The 16202-nt window shown below is 43.4% G+C and overlaps 1 protein-coding gene across 1 annotated transcript in view; it reads left to right on the forward strand.

Moving 5' to 3' along the window:
• The window catches only part of JADE2 (jade family PHD finger 2), a 139019-nt gene that overhangs the window by 81947 nt on the left and 40870 nt on the right, over positions 1 to 16202 (forward strand). The window lies entirely within an intron of this gene.

Below are 16202 nucleotides of genomic sequence, written 5' to 3' on the forward strand. Positions count from 1 at the left end.
TACAAGGGAGGGACTAGATGTGATATAAAACACCTTAATAAACAGAATCATACATTGCTTATTAGGAAAGACATGTTCAAACGTACAGTTCATGAGCTAAATTCTGCATTGATCTATACCCTGTGAGAACCTCTTTATTGCAGTGGAATCACATAGAGTGTAAATTAGCGCAGAATTTGGCCCCATATATTTGCTGGCCTTCTGCATTCTTGTTTTCAGTGAATCTCTGCTCCTTTCATTGACTAATGTTGTGTTAGCCAGATTTTGCTATCATTATCACCATGCATATAAGAGAATTCTAGAGGTCTTTTTGGAGCCTGGTTAACTATGTTAAACATTCATTGCCTCTCCCGCAGCCTCATTAGTGAATCACAGACAGCCTAGCCCATGTTAGCAGCTTCAGCCCTATAGGGATCACACCCTGTTTTTGCCACAGGTTTTGAAACGTCAGTGATTTTGGCCAGGTCTTTGCACCAAGTAAACAACCCAGCCATAGGAATCATACCAACCAGCACTAGTTTGAAACGTTGCTGTCTGTCTTCAAAGGAACCAAACTTCCTATCACTCCACAGATGAAACTTCTGTTTCTGAGAAATCACACTGTACATCCTTTCTGACTCTGTGGGATTGTTAGTGTCGTTGCTCTTTACACCCTCTTTTGAATTTGGTTGCTGTACAAAGTATAGCTCAGTGGTTTGAGCGCTGGCCTGATTAAACCCAAGGTTGTGAGTTCAATCCTTGAGGAGGCCATTTAGGGATCTGGGGCAAAAATCTGTCTGGGAATGGGTCCTGCTTTGAGCAGTGGGTTGGACTAGATGACCTCCTGAGGTCCCTTCCAACCCTGATATTTAGCATGGGGGGTGGGATAGCTCAGTGGTTTGAGCATGGGCCTGCTAAACCCAGGGTTATGAGTTCAGTCCTCGAGGAGGCCATTGAGGGATCTGGGGCAAAATCAGTACTTGGTCCTGCTAGTGAAGGCAGAGGGCTAGACTCGATGATCTTTCAAGGTCCCTTCCAGTTCTAGGAGATAGGATATCTCTGTTTATTTATTTATTTTATTTAATGAAATAGTTGTATTTCCACTTCCGATTCCTTCTTGTAAGTGGAACAGGAGGACTTGTGGCACCTTAGAGACTAACAAATTTATTTGAGCATAAGCTTTCGTGGGCTACAGCCCACTTCCTCGGATGCATAGAATGGAACATATATTGAGGAGATATATATACACATACAGAGAGCATGAAAAGGTGGGAGTTGTCTTACCAACTCTGAGAGGCCAATTAAGTAAGAGAAAAAACTTTTAAAGTGATAATCAAGATAGCCCAGTACAGACAGTTTGATAAGAAGTGTGAGAAGACTTACATGGGGAGATAGATTATTCAATGTTTGTAATGGCTCAGTCTTGTAAGTGTTTCAAGGGCTCATAGAAGGTCAACGGCCAGAGATTTGGCTGCTCCAAGAATCAGTTTGGTTGAGTTAAATCTGACTTGCTTTATTATTTCTTTAAAGCATCAGGTTACAAATACAGTGTCTTAAAGGATTGTCAGTTGTGAAGCTGCCACATTCATTGTTAACTTGCAAGACTGAGATGAGAAGACTGGTTTCACAGCTTTGGGAGGAACGGAGACTGAGGTGCTAGCATGGCACCACAAGCAAACTGGGTCTCTTGCTTAACCAGAAGTTGCTTGTTATCTTTAATCTTGCATCTTACAAATTTTAATATTTTGGATTAGATAGATTGTTTTACCAACAGAAATGCAATAAGATATATGTTGAATTTAAAAGACACAGATTAGGAAAGGGAGCTGCTTGTTGCAATAGTACACAGTGTAGCTATTACTATAGTATCTTATTTTTATATTGCCAAAGAGGCCTGGAGTGGAGCCCTTTGGAGATCACAACCCAAACCTTCATCATTGTAGGAGTTTCTGTAGAGATGATGAAATATACTCCACACATCCTAAGGAGTGAGCCTGCTGCCTCTGCCACACCTCCAATCCTTGATGAACCAGACAATGGGAGAATTGGACTTGCTTGCATGGAGATAAAGGGTGATCCAGTGGGGCACTGATCTGGGAATCAGGAGATTGACACTGCCACTGACCTTCTCTGTGAGCTTGGGCAAGCTGCTTCACTTGGCTTCTGTGCATCTTTGTGCCCTCTCTGACCCTTTGTCTGTCTTGTTTATTCAGAGAATAAGCTCTTTGGGGCAAAGGCTGTCTCCTACTGTGTGTTCGCACAACACCTAGCACAGTGTGGCCCTGATCTCACATGGGGCCTCTAAGTGCTGCTGTAGTACCAACGATAAACAATAGTATTGAATCTGTGGATTTCCAATCACAGTAGTACAAAGAAACCAGTAGCCCATCAGGCCGAATCAGCAACCTATTTTTGTTTTTAAAAAGAGCCCAGTAACTACTGTCTTATCCTTTAATATTCTGGGGAGGGGCAGGGATTTGAAAATAGTATCCAGTGATTTCCACGAGATCCACTGAGAATGTAGCTCTGGTATAAGGATTCTGCTGTCTCTCCCCTCTGCCCCAGGTCTGCATTAGAACTAAACCTAGGACATTTTTTCCAGTGACTTGAAAGAGAAACGTGGCATAGATTAATAATACATCCTCCAACACTGTGTGGGCATAAAAGTCTGGCAGGTGAAGAGTGTTGTCTTGAGGTTAATGCTCAGGATGGCAATTCACAAGTTCTGCCATCTTCTACTGACTTACTGTGTGACCATGGCCAAATCACTTAATCTCCCTGTGCTTGAGTTTCCCAGTCTGTAAAGTGGGAGCGGTAATGCTTACCTACTCGCAAAAGTGTTCCAATGAAATATATTAGTGCTTTGTGATCCTCAGCTTGAGGACACTATAGAGGTGCAAAATATTATTATTATCAGACTAAAGTGATGGGTTTTATATGCTCATGGAATAAAACAAAGCTAAACCATTGAAATAAGCAGGACTCCAAGCTTCTGTAACAAATTTCCAGAATCCGAACAACAGTAACACTTTGCACGTGTACAGCATTTTTTCATCAGTAGGTCTCAAAGTAGGGAGAGGTGTATCGAAGGAGGGTAAGCAATTTTATCTCCATTTTACAGATGGGTGAGTTCACTCAGCAAGTCAATGGCAGAGTAGAATTAGAACCCAGGTCCCTTTGCCTCCTAGTTGAACGCCTAATCCAGTAGATAGCAATGTGCATAGGCTGGCCAGGAGACAATCTGTCTTTGAGATCTGCAGTGTTAGTAGTCCCAGTGATTCATAATATACTGTGATTTCCAAACAAGCTTTGTTATACTTCCGAATTGCCAACTCACTCTTACTGGAGAATCGTAGCCTGTCCTCAGATTCAGAGAGCGTGGCCAAAGTCAGAAGATGTCCCTCAGCATAAGGAGGTTTGCAAAAGTTTAAAACTGCACCTAGACTTGCAGACAAATTTCTGTCACCAGAAATGATATTAGGCTGTGCACAGGATCTGTCACATACAAAGAATTTAATGAGAAAGAAAAAGGCAGCATGATCCAAGACTGACTTTTAGGGAATCACAGAAGGTAGAGATGGAAAATACCTATTAGATCATCAGGTCCGTTCCTCTGCCGGTGCAATATTGTTCCATATAGTGTATTCCCTAATGCCTTTTCCAGTCCTGTTTTAGATGACCCAAGAGATGAGATTTGATCACTGAGATCAAATAAATCTTCCCAATAGCAAACAGCTGTATGTAGTTACCTGTGCACTTTCTGAGACAAGGAAGCAGCTTTCGTGAGAAACAAAAGCTTATCAGTTTAAATGTAGTGTCTAATAATTGATCACATAAAAAGCTTTAAGTCAGTTAAAAAAACCTTCCTTTGTCATGAGCACATGCCAATAACCAGCTATTATATCCTGTAGAAATATACTGTTTAAAAAGCTCCTAGCTGATAAAGATGAGCTCAACATTTAAGTGTGCCCAAACAATTTATTTGTTACTGCTGCAATGTGAGATAATAAAGAAAGTGGATCTAAAGTAATTTGGATCAGACATTGACCAGATTTATGAGTATAGGACATTATAGACAGCACAAGACCTTTCCTTTTAGGGAGAAGCCATGCCATAAGTCTTTGGTTTTTATTAAGATTTCACGCCACATGTGATCTCCATTAAATTCAAACCTATTGTAGGATTGTGGCTAGAGAGACATCAAAGCCTCAGACTGAAAAGTCCCTTTGCTGTGATAGGCACTTCACACACACAAAATCCTAGAGAAATTGCTAAAAATGTTGATGCTTGAATCAGTCTTGCTGAAGGCAGAATGAACATTTCTAAGTATTCCTTGACTTAATCCATACAGTATATGCTGCTGATATAAGTTCACTGTGGGCTCTATACACTCAGGGCTCTACCATAGGCACTTGAGGTGTTCTTGTTGTTTATAGGGATAGCAAGAACCACCTGGGTCAGATTTACTCCTGGTGTAGCGGGGATGGGGTAGGAATTCATCGTAATATGTGTAAGATATGTCTGTGTGATGATTAGAACATCTCAAGTCAAGGGAGGTGAAGTCCATCTTAAGTGGACATTGCTGGAACAAACTGAGGTCGGTGGAGTTACACTGGGGTGAAGTCTGCCCAGCTGGCCAAATTCAGCCGTTCAGTATGAGAATGTGCATCTCCCATTGATTGTACAAAATTTATACCTGGGGGATCAAAAAGGGCTCTTTGCTGGAGGTTCAGATGACACCCAAGAACCCACCCTCCACTGATTCATTCTAATACCAAAACCTGGAAAGCATGCAGCCCGTGTAAGCCCCGAGGCCTGAGAGCCGCCGCCGCTCTCCCCATGTGAGAGCAGGAGCCCTGTTGGTATATATGGGAGGGACTGATGGCAAGACATTCTCTTTGAAGAGAACTTGATGTTAGAACTCGCTCCCCTTCCTGTGACCAGTTCTTGAAGCGTGGGGTGTTCCTTCAGGAGTCACACAGGTCAGCAGCAATACCTGGCATTACAACTAGAGCCTTTTGTTAGGAAAAGGCTAATGATTTTCAGTCACTTCCAAACGTGAGCTGCAGTCAAACTAGTGACCTGGCAGTGAAAGGCACTGTAGCCAATTACCACTCCATTAAGCCATCCAGTCCCTTATGAGCCTTCTCTTATCAACATAATATGCATACCTGTATTACCGTTGGCTTTCATGGGTCACCTTGGTTTACTCAGCCAGCCTTTGTCTGAGTGTAATGACTCTGACACACCTCAGTCAGCTGGTGCAGAGCCCAAACTCAGCTCATAACTTCTCTCAGCAGATTTCCAATCTGTTGCACAATCTCCAGTATGGATTAATTAACCATTATCTATCCCTTTGGGAGGGGCAGCAGAGATTAAATTGAGCGGGCATTTACTGAGCCACAGCTCTGCCTACATGTGGTCTGATTCCCCTGATCACTGCACTTGTACTAACGGTAACAGCTGATTAGAGGCACTACCAATAACTTCCTCACATTAGGCAAACACCTTTTCCCTTGGAAATAGAACCATTGCACGGCAGATGGAACGGAGCGTAAGGCTTTAGAGAAAGGTTCCCAGATATGCATTCAAAGTGGGGGCATAGAACAAAACAGTTGATCGGTCAGTCTATTCACTGAGCTTTCACTGCTGCACTGGGTAGTGAGCCTGCTTCCTCATTTTTATGCTTCACTAGATATGCTTTTAATCATCAGTATTTTTAAGGGATATTATTGTCTTTTTGGATCTAAATCTGATTCTTGTAGATCCAGAAAGGAATATACTGTAGCCAGTCTTACACTCCTAACTAAGATATAGCTATATTGTTCTCTTTCTGAACCCTAAACAGTATGGAAATCAAGTTAGCCACCTCAGAAGGAAGAAAACTGACTTGAGGGTTTAAACTTATGTCTCTAGGGAGTTTAAGCGTTATATACTTGATGCTTAGACTACTAAGCCACTGCTCTATGTAAGAGTTGCAGTTTGTGAGGCGTTAGCTATATGCTATATCTCATGAAAGTGCCATTGTCCCAGGGAACACCACTGTCTTACACAGGGTGCAACAGCAGCCAGAAGGCCAGTGATTAATTCTCATTCACATCAGGCCTTTCATCTGAGGATCTCACAGCCTTTCAGAAGCCTTAGGTCTGAGTCTCCACTCACACAAGTTTTACACTAGAGTAATTCCATTGACTTCAGTGGAGCTACTCCTGATTTACACTGGTGTGAGGGAGTGGAGAATTAACCCCAGTGGGTCTCAGGACAGCCCTGTGAAATAGCTATGATTTATTATCCCCCTTTAGGGGGGAAGGGGTTACACTCTGGGATAGTGGTGGAGTCAGAAATAAAACCCTGGTCTCCTGACATACAGTTCCCTTCACTAATCGCATCCCAGTGCTTCTGTCATTGGCTGTCTCCTGGGTCTTTTTCAGATCTCGCTTACCCTGGTTCTACACTGGTGTAACTCCATTGACTTCTCTGGTCTTAATCCTGATTTACACTAGGGTGAGTGAGAGTAGTATTAAGACCTCTTTATTTTTTTTGCTCATACCATTTGAGAGTGGGATTCTTCTGCATCTGTAGGATGACGATACCAAGGGGCCTTCTGTCCGCACAATGCAGTATGTTTCACATACGCTGCTCCCAGTGGGATGTGTGGAGCCCTGTCCTTTTTGTAGTGGGTTCCATTTCCTTTAAATTACAGACTGACTTCCCCTTTTAATTGCCTCCCCACCATCCTGCTGCCATAAGGGATTGTTAATGTACAAAGGCTTTGACTGGAATCTTCTGCTAGTCATCTACTGTTAATGACCATAATGGACTATTTACCCCTGTGTAATCCATATGTAGAGCTCCCACATTGTGTGGTTTCACAAAGATGTTCAGCTCTGCAGCTGAATCCAGGCTTGCGGTAGTTATTGTTAATCAGTTGAGAAAGCTTATCTCCATTAATAATTCAGGCTCAGTTTGTTTGGATTTTTGTTTTAGAGAAATCTTGCCAGTTTGGGGCTGTTTTATAACATATCTGTACGGCAGCCCACAAAAAACATTCATGGGTACTGTGTGCGTGAATGAGAACATAAGCTCATTGCACAATCATTTTAAGGGTGGACTTGTTTGATGCTAATAGAAAAACCAGAAAATCCTCCACCACTTCTCATTGTATTAACAATTTACAAGTGAAGGACATTTAGTACACAGAGTGGATGCATATCTACAGTGTGGAAGTATCTTGAGAACAGATTTAGGGCCAGATGCTTGTCTCAGTTACAGCAGTGTCAGTCTGGATTAACTCCGTTGGTGTAAATGAGAACAAAATGTGGCTTTTCGTTATTTACTGTTCACGGCCAGCAGAGCAAATGCCATTTTGAAAATGGATTTGACTTCTTTTTTTATTTCAATCATTGGGATGGATTATTAATGACGATGATGATGATGCTAGGCACCTAAAGGCCCCTGACTGAGTTTGTGCTAGGCACTGTACATTGTGCTAGGCACTGTACAAACACATAGTAAGAGACTGTCACTGCCCTAAAGAGCTTGCAGCCTAAATAAAGAAGGCAGGCAAAATGTGGAAGGGGAAACAAACACACGGAGAGGTGTGGTAAATAAATGACTTGCTGGAGAATGGCAGAACCAGGATTAGAGTCCAGGTGGCCTCACTCCAGTGCCCTATCCACTAGTCCATACAGTATCCACTTACACCGTTCCACCCAGATCCAATCAGTGAGCTTATCTGAGAAAAGAAATGGGCCCATAGACCTTTATTGGACTGATTGTTTTATTTCCAGGCTGCCCATGAAAAAAGTTAGAAGGAGGAATCAGAGAGTCAGATTCCGATACTCTTATTCCAGTTCAGGAACATTTTACTCCATGAGTAGTCTCATTAGCTACAGCCAGATTACTCAGGGAGTAATGTACAATTGCATGTGAGTGAGGGTATCAGAATCTGTCCCAGAAATGGCAAAAGTTAGGCAGTGTGTCTCAAGGGAAGAAGGGGAAAAGAAAGATACTTAAAATGATAATCCAAATTAATTTTGTGTGAAAATAGCCTTGGCCTTTAAGCTTATCTCGCCAAAGCCTGCTGGGGAATCTAGAAGTATTCGCAGGTAGCCGTTCCATAACCATTTGCAGAGGTGAAACATAGTGACCCCCTGAAAATGAAAGCATTAGATGATTTAACTCCTTACAGAGACAGAGATTGCAGGAGCACCCCTCTACTGTTGCCTTACAAGTAGGTTAGTAGGATCTGTGGTCAACAGTGGAAATGTAGGTTTTAGCTCTCTTGATTTTATTCGTTTTCAGCACGATCCGTTTTTCTGTGTAGTTGTTTAAACTCTAAAATAATTGCATCAGTTTCAAACAATATTCAGAGTCTTGCTGGTGGAAGGGATGAAGTAGCTTTAATCAGAAGTGCCCCAGGACAGCTCTGCGAGTGAAAAGCATTATTACAGAAAGACAGCAGATTATTAAGTGGCTTCTAAAACACTTTGTCATCATCTGAAATTTGAGCAATAATTGATGTCAGTGGGTGGCATAAAGGGTGATAATTGGTTCCTGTAAATCTTTTAAGTGCATTAGCAGGATCTGATTATAACAAAATACCTAGAAGTTTTGCTGCACGTGTTTAGCTCATATGCAGATTGTATGCTTATTATTTATTTTATTGGTCACATTGTATATTAAAAAGAACAGGAGTACTTGTGGCACTTTAGAGACTAACAAATTTATTAGAGCATAAGCTTTCGTGCATCCGAAGAAGTGGGCTGTAGCCCACGAAAGCTTATGCTTTAATAAATTTGTTAGTCTCTAAGGTGCCACAAGTACTCCTGTTCTTTTTGCGGATACAGACTAACACGGCTGCTACTCTGAAACCTGTCATTGTATATTAAAGTTCCGTTTATAAATGGTTAACATATGATGATGAGATATCATAAGCATGTTGTAGAACACAGGTAGTTTGGGTTGTAGATAGTTATAAACATGAAAGTAGAAGATCTTATTGACTGTTGCAAGCCATAGTTATAAGCAATCTGTTCACCTGGTGGAGTCTATAACAGTCTATAACAATTGATTAATCAGTTATTAAAACATTTATTAATAATTAACCCTAAAATGATACCTTAATATAAAATGTGAGCACTTTATTTGTTAATGTGTCTGTGCCATGCATCTGAGCAGTATCTGAGCATCCCTGGGAGGGAAGGAAGTATTGTTACTCCCCTTTTTACAAACAGGGAGCTGAGGCACATAGAGCTTATGTAACCTTCCTACAGTCACATGTTAATTTTGTGGCAGAGCCAGGAACAGAACCCACGCCAATGAGTGACGAGCACATGGACACTGGGCTGAGTTTTCAAAGCTGCCTGGGGGATTTAGATGCACAGCTCCCATTGTAATTAATAGGAGCTATGTATCTAAATCCCCTCAAGTGCTTCGAAAATCTCAGTCTACATCATCACCATTGTGCAGTCGAATCACTTAGTAACTAGAATTCTCTTCACCGAACATCTACAGAAATGTATTTTGATAAGAAAATAACCCTACGAATACATAGCACTTAGACAGCACTTTTCATCTTCAGATTGCTTTAATTCTCAGAACATCGCTGTGGGGTAACTAAGGATCATTATCCCAGCTTTACAAATAGACACACCAAAGCAGACAGTTTTCTGAGTGACTTGCCCAAGGCTATAGAAGGAAACAGTGTTAAAACTGGGATTTGATCTCATGAATCCCTGGCTTCCAGTCCTGTGCGTGAACACTCCCCTTGCTGGCTCGTAAAGGAGTCTATGCTCTTCCATTTCTAATTTGTCAAAGATTATAATAGACCCAGGAGCAACGATCAAGTTTAGACTGTTTCTCAAAACACATTTGAAGAAAAACTGGGGTGGGACAGTGATCTGTTTATTTATATATATAGAGAGAGAGAGAGATGCTAAGGTTTATTGTTTGTGAATCAAGTAATGGCACAGCCTGTTGTCTTGAAGATTAAGAACATAAGAATGGCCATACTGGGTCAGACCAATGGTCCATCTAGCCTAGAATCCTGTCTTCCAACAGTGGCCAGTGTCAGACGCTTCAGAACGAGTGAACAGAACAGAGCAATTTATCGAGTGATCCATTCCCTGTCGTCCAGTCCCAGCTTCTGGCAGTTAGAGGTTTAGGGACACCCAGAGTATGGTGTTGTGTCGCTGACCATCTTGGCTAATAGTCATTCATGGGCCTGTCTTCCATGAACTTATCTAATGCTTTTTTGAACCCAGTTATAGTTTTGGCCTTTACAGCATCCCTTGGCAACAAGTTCCACAGGTTGTGCGTTGCGTAAAGAAGTGCTTCCTTATGTTAGTTTTAAATGTGCTCCCTATTAATTTCATTGCGTGATCCCTGATTCATGTGTTATGTGAAGGGATAAATAACCCTTCCTTATTCACTTTCTCCACACCATTCATGATTTTATAGATCTCTTATTATATCCCCCCTTAATTGTCTCTTTTGAAAACTGAACAGTCCAAGTCTTTTCAGTCTCTCCTCATATGGCAGCTTAATAGCTGTTCCATATCCCTAATAATTTTTGATGCCCTTCTCTGTACTTTTTCAAATTCTAATATATCTTTTCTGAGATGGGGTGACCAGACCTGCACGCAGTATTCAAGGTGTGGATGTACCATGGATTTATATAGTGACATTATGATATTTTCTGTCTTATTATCTATCCCTTTCCTAATAGTTCCAAACGTTCTGTTAGCTTTTTGACTGCTTGTTTGTTCATAGCTGTTTTATCTCCAAATATACTCCATAGGGTAAAAGGATTTATTGTTTCAGTAAATTGATTTTAGTAGAGTGCAGTTTTGTTGGAAATAAGTCTCAGTTTTGCAAAAGGTGGCTCCTCCTAAATATTTTTGCCCCAGCATACCAAGTAAATTCAAACCAGAATATAGAAAGGTAGAGAATGTATTTTAGCAAAAGAATGTCACTGTTTCACATGGAGTGTATAAGGGAATGCGTCTAGTAGTAGTACATCGGTGTCTGGGAAGCCTGAAGTTCTGAGTATTAGTCCAGCCTATGCTACTGACTTCCTGTGTGACTTGGACAAGTTACTTTACCTCTTAGACTCAGTTCCCCTACCTGTATAATTGAGCAAATAATATTTACCTACCCTATTTACACACCCTTAATTAGTGTGTGTAAAACACTTTGAGAACTTCAGCTGAAAGGTGCTACATCCCTGTAAGTGCAAAGTATTGTTATTCCAGGGTTTGCGGTGGCTGTTGTTAGTCGTCACTTCAAGGGGCTCTCATCCCATTAGCCATGAGCCATTAGTACCTTTCTCCCACTTCCTTCAGAATCCGACAAGGAGTCTATGGCTGACCTCACAGTGAAGAGGTAGAATCAGTGCTACTTGTGGGTTGGCCTGTAGGGATTTGTATGAGAACTGGGTCTCTAGTCTCTCCACAGAAATGGGCTGTGTCATCTGAGTCAGAAGTGTGGTAACCCACAGCACTGGGGCCTCCAGGATTTGATGGGGATGAGGCAAAAGGTTAATTCTAGAAGAGGAACATGATGGGATCCTTAGGAATCTGTCAGTGGTGTAGATGACCCCACAGTTATGTGGGTAGGGAGAAAATGAGTCTTTGTAGAATAGTTCCCTGTCACACGCCCAGAAAGCACATATACAAGGAATAGCCTCCTGTTAGGAGCCAGGTCCAAATAACAGGTATGTGTTGTCCTTTCCTAAGTCATATCTGGAGACCTCCTGGAGTGAGTTATAGTCTGACAACTCCTCCACCTCTTCCGCTTCCTTCCTTCCCCTCTATGGGATGCTTAGTTTGGTAGGATACATGATGCCCGCTTTCTCCTCCTGCCCAGCCCCAAATCCAGGAAGTTCCTGTAAAGGGAAAGGTGGTGCTTACCCTCATCTCCTGTCACTTCCACACATGCAGTGAATTCTGGCAATTTATGCAGGCTCCCTCCTGTCCATAGGTGTATTTTAATAGGATGACTTGCCCCTGTATCTCTTACACTCAGACAGTCAGCTAATGACTAGGAATGGGTGACCCTGACAAGCTTTGCAGGTTCATTTCAGTTCATATCAACACTCAGAAGTTCTAGTTTGCTCATATGAAAAGTGCTGAACTTACGTGGTGTATAAATGGGCCTAGTTAGAAATTCCATGAGGACACTTGTCAGAAATGGCCATCCCCAGCATACCCAGCGTTACAATCTGGATGGCCTCACGGAAAGGGTAATAGACATGGAGCCTTTTACTTCTTGGCTAGTGTTTTGAATAGGACCCCAGTCTGGCAGTGTTTAGAGGGGCATGAATATTAAACTCTCACTTCCAGACATGGTCCCTCTAGGTCAGGGTCAAGGCCCATTGCCAGAACAGTGTAGGTTCTGCCGATAGGTCTTAACTGAATAAAAACCTATTTCTCTTGAGCTACGTTTGGAATCCATAAACCCGATTCTGATCTCAGTAATTATGTGCGTACATATGGAATAACTCCATGGACTTCATTGGACTTATTTAGTGTCACCAAGATCAGAAACTTTTTCCTTTTTCATCATGCCATGTTGAAAATAACAGTATCAGTATTGTATACAGCATGGGATATTTTGGTTGCGTATTTTTTGTATTTTGCTGGACACTCAATACAGATAACAACTTTCTCTGCCAAAAAGACAATTTTATGAATGGAGCTTAATAGTGACAACTTTATATGATGCAGAAGAAGATAAACAGGGTATAAATGAAAAAGAACTTCACCCTCAAGCCCCATTGTTTAGTGATTCATAAGCCATTAATTGCTTTGTACCCATCAAGTACAATTGTCACTTCAGTAGACTCCATAGTATTCTGAATAGAGCTTGGCAAACTAATTCCACATGTAATTACATCTATATTGAATTACTCTTGGGGGAATTCTGTGCCACTGCATGTGCGCAGAATTCATGTCTCCCGCAGATTTCTTTCCTTCCCTGCAGAAAAATGACTTTCTGACAGGGAAGCAAAGGGAAGCTGCAAGAGCAGTGACACACCACTTCCTAGCAGCGCAGGTACATCGTTTCAGGCACCCAGAACAGCCAGAGGAGAGGTAAATCACCATGGGGCTGGGGACATCCCAGCCAATGGCTCCTACCCTGAGCCAGGATCTGCTGCTAGTCCCAGTTGGGCTGGAGGCAGGAGAGGATGGGACTTCCTCTTCCCCTGCAAGGAATGGCTGGGGCTGTATCAGACCCATCCCCAGAAACTTCCCCTAGCTGCAGGAAGGTCATCAGCCTCCCCTGCTTCCTCCCCCCCATCGCTCCTCAGCTGCAGGGGGAGGGGTCACTGTATGGGGAGCTGCTCCTCCATTCACCCAACCTCCGTGCATCCGGACCTCCCATACCCAGACACCCCCGCCAAGCCTCACCCCGTACATCCAGAACCCCCCTAACCCTCCATACCCAAACCCCACCCCATTGAACCTCAATCCCTGCATCTGGAGCCCCCCTGCACCCAGACTCCCTGCCTCCAGGCCCCCACCCCTGCACCCAGACCACCCCCCACTGAGCTCCCTGCACTCAAACCCCCACACTAATGAGCCCGCCCTGAGCCCCCACATCCAGACCCCATGCCACTGACCCCCAGCTGGCTGCACCCAGACTCCCACCCTACCAAGCCCCACTCCCCCAGCACCCAGACTCCCCCGCTGAGACCCCCACACCCAGACCCCTCCACTTAGCCCCAACAATTTTCACCTGGAAGCCCCTGCAGAGTCCCATTGCACCTGCACCTGGAACCCCCCCCCCCAACAAACCTCTATGCATCCAGATCCCCCCACACCTAGACCCCCCCCCCACACTGAGCTGCCTGCACCCAGATTGTCCCACACATAACCCTCTTACCTCACACCTGGATTCCCCCACACTGAGCCCCTTCATACTGGATCCTGCCAGGTTGAGCCTGCCTGCCCCACACCTGGTGCACCTGGCGCAGAGGGGCAGGGCCCCAGGGTGTTTCTGGGGCAGGTCCAGGCCCTGTGTTGTGTCAGGGTCGGGTGCAGCCTCACCGCTGAGTCCGTGTCCCAGGGGTGAGTGGTGGGGGAGCTGCAGGGTGATCTCCCACCTTCATGCAGCCAGTGGCCAGTGCTCCCCACTGCCATGCTGGAGTCTCTGCATTTATTTATTGACAAATAAAACTTGCAGAATTTTAAAATATTGTGTACAGGATTTTTTGGCACAGAATGCCCTCAGGAGTACCAAAATGTATGTTTGTTTATGCATGATTCATAGATATGCCATCTAAAAAGGAAACATTTTTAAAAGTGATGAGCGAGTGCTGATTCATTACAGGTGTTGCTTGTAAATTCCACATGCCGTTCAAAGGCTGAACTCTGCTCCTGAGTGCATGTCCAAAGCGCCACTGAAGTCAGACTCGTTTTCAAAGCTAAGGAGGACATTTGGTTTTTAAGCAGTGAGGTGGGAGAGGTTTGACATCGACACGACCTTTCCTGTGGGTTAGGCTGGCAGTGACAGGGTATCACTGTCAATTAAAAATGTACAACCTTGCATAGGAAAATGGGCTGTAACAGATGGGGGAGGAATATAGAGTTGCAGTTATGAGAAGTTTGTTTCCACTTGGAGTGTAATGGGTACTCTCCAGGTGCCAATGTGATCCTGACTCCGGAGTTTGGGTCAGTTTTAGGTTTCCTATGGAAACACCTTCCCTCTTTCTCTTACTTCATGAATAGCAAACACTTAACCACACCCTTCATAGTCATTTCTTAGCTGCTCAGAGGCTGCTGTAGACGCCGCAGCAAGCCGGCTCTGTTAGGTGTGATATGCAGAAAACTCTTCTGCGTCTGTCCCCAAGGGATTTTAATAGTGACTTTTATTTCCAAAAGAGTGAAAAACAGAGGCTGAAATATTTGCTTCAATAACAAAGTTGTTGAAATGGTCTGTTCCTAAAGGGATCCTGCCAAAGTAAAATTAATGGGCCAGGTTTTCACGCAACCCACTCTCCCTGCACTGGAGGAGTAGGCTGCACCGTCCCTATGGATGGCAATTCCCTTTTGGCGATCCCCTGTGGTGGTGCAACTCCCAACCCAAGGCATTGGCTACATCTAAGCTCTGAAGCATGAGGCATCTTGAACCTGATTGCCAATGAAGGGTGCTTGAAATCATTACATGATTGCAGCTCTCCAAATGCCTATGAGGCACCATGTGCCAGATTTGGGCTCTGAAAGGATCACGCATCCATCCAATGGGCTTGCTCGCAATAAAACAGGTAACGTCAGGCTTCTTTGCATGTTGTGGCATAACAACTCAAGTGCTTGAAAGGGCCCTGATAGGGAATGGGGTTGATTGGCTTAGATTGTAGCTCAGATTGACAGAGATGTGTAAAATGCCAATCCAGAAGTTTGCATAGACTTGTCAAGCCAAAGTAAACCGTGCCAATGGAAGAGCGTGGGAGAAGAACTTAAAAAGCCAGACAATGGCCTGTTTGTTTGCCCACTTCTCCCTACATGTGCCCTCCATACCTGAGGGTTGTTTTTTTTCCAGCAGTTATTGGGTCATTAGGAGTTGGTGCAAAAGGAACACATCCTGCAGGCCTTATCAGCAAAACTCCCCTGGAAGCCATTGGGAGTTTTGCCTGAAGACATGGGACTGAATCCTGGTCCTGTTGATATTCCTGGAAGCTTTGCCACTGGCTTCAGTGTGCTCAAAATTTAGCCCTGGGTGAGAACTTCACGATTTGGCTCCGTGTTAGTTCAGCATACAAAAACTGTGCACCATATAGCCACTTAACTTTTTAACATGAATTTATCTTCATCTTTTTCCCTTCACTGTTTAAAAATCAAGAATTGTTCCCCTGCTGCCCAGCAGCAGGGAAGGTAGAAAACCTCTATAACGAGTACTCTGCAGTAATCTACAGTAATGGTCCCAACCACTGTAGTTACTCTGTTGTAAACTGAAGTGGCTCATTACTATAATTGTTGAAAATTGCAGTGTTTTGCTTTGTGTTTTTAAATAAAGGAATCCTGGTATACTGAAGCATCACAAGTCAAGTTCCTCTGTTGCCTTTGTACATATGACAGGTGCCCCCATCTGATCATTATTATATATTAAATAATCTAGCCCACTAAAGTTCAAAGCTTAAATTGCTACTGTAGACCTTCAATGTTTAGTTGGAAATCACCTTCTCCCTACCACTAACAAATATTCCTGACCTGTGTGTGTTG

The sequence above is a fragment of the Terrapene carolina genome, unplaced genomic scaffold, assembly GCF_002925995.2.
Source record: "Terrapene carolina triunguis isolate 2854851 unplaced genomic scaffold, T_m_triunguis-2.0 Scaffold629, whole genome shotgun sequence".
Taxonomy (NCBI): domain Eukaryota; kingdom Metazoa; phylum Chordata; order Testudines; family Emydidae; genus Terrapene; species Terrapene triunguis.